The sequence below is a fragment of the Benincasa hispida genome, chromosome 1 (assembly GCF_009727055.1).
Source record: "Benincasa hispida cultivar B227 chromosome 1, ASM972705v1, whole genome shotgun sequence".
Classification (NCBI taxonomy): domain Eukaryota; kingdom Viridiplantae; phylum Streptophyta; class Magnoliopsida; order Cucurbitales; family Cucurbitaceae; genus Benincasa; species Benincasa hispida.
The window spans coordinates 96,250,898-96,252,357 of NC_052349.1; positions in this window are offsets into that span (position 1 = coordinate 96,250,898).

Here is a 1,460-nt window from a genome sequence, read left to right on the forward strand (position 1 = left end):
TTCGAAATCCTCTCGCTGGTGTCGCTCTCTCCCACAATCTTGCTCGAAATGCTCTCGCTGATCTCGCTTTCTCCCACGATCTCGCTCTCTCCAATGTCGCTCTCTCTCACAATCTCGCTCTCTCCACTCTCGCTCTCTCCCACTTTCTCGCTCTCTCCAACAAACTTCACGTGCTAATTACAAACACTGCAAATAGAAGATTATGAAAGGAGAGGAACTTGTGAACTTAGTCACCGCCTTGGTGCCTTCAGAGACAACGTGTTTGGCCAATTCGCGAAGATATCGTTGATGAAGCTGTTCATGATACCCATGGTCTTGCTGGAAATACCGATGTCTAGATGAACTTGCTTCAGCACCTTAAAGATGTAGATCTTCTACATTTCTACACTCTTCTTCATCCTCTTCTTCTTCTTGTCTCCGGCAGTAGAGTATCATTCCTTCTTCAGCTGTTAAACGAATCAAATTCGATTCTCAAATTAAGTTCTTGGTGAAGTTGGTAGGGTATCACCATGAAGTTGGTAGGATATTGCTGGTGATGGCTTGGTATCGCTGGTAATAGCCTGGTATCGCTAGTAATGGCTTGGTATCACTGGTAATGGCCTGATCTCACTGGTAATGGTTTGATATCGCTGGTAATGGCCTGATCTCGCTGATAATGGCTTGGTATCACTAGTATTGGCCTGATCTCGCTAGTAAGGCTGTCTTCCAATATGTTGGCTCTCAAAATCTCTTCTATTTAAGTTCAAATTCATATTCCATTCAAATTGGAATTAAAACTAACTATTATTCCAAATCTCAGTCTAAAGCCTTTAATCTAAATTTTTATTCTAAATTCAAGCCAACCAAATCGGGTGAGATAAATGTCAAATCTGTCCCAAATTAAAATTTGGCTATATCCCAAATTTTATCAATATTCGAATGGTTAACCTTGATATTGAGTTATGAATAAAATGCGGAGTCAAAATTTGGTTATATTCCAAATTTTATCTCAAATTTAAATCAACCTTAGTTTCTATACTCATTTCCAAGTAAAATTGAGCATATCCCAAATTTTTATCTCAAACCAAAATGGATCAAGATTCAATTTCACCCCAAATTCTATTCCGAATTCGAATTAAGTTAAATTAAATTTGCAATTAAAGTGGAACATAAATCCTACTTTAGTTCAAATTAAAGTTTACTTAGCGAAAGTGTGTCAAACGAACAAGATTTCAAATCAAAATTTTGAGCTAAATTCTCATATTTTAATCATAATGATGCACCAAATTAAAGGAGTCAAAAATCATACTTTGATCTCAAATTACATTTTTTCGAGATTCATCCACCCATATACGTGCATAAATCTCGAAAAGGGGGCATTTGTTGAATGAGAAATTTTGGATCAATCACAAGTCACCACGTCGTTTGCTAAATTAACGACGAATTTCTAAATCATTGACTTTGGGTCCAATTAGAAGTTG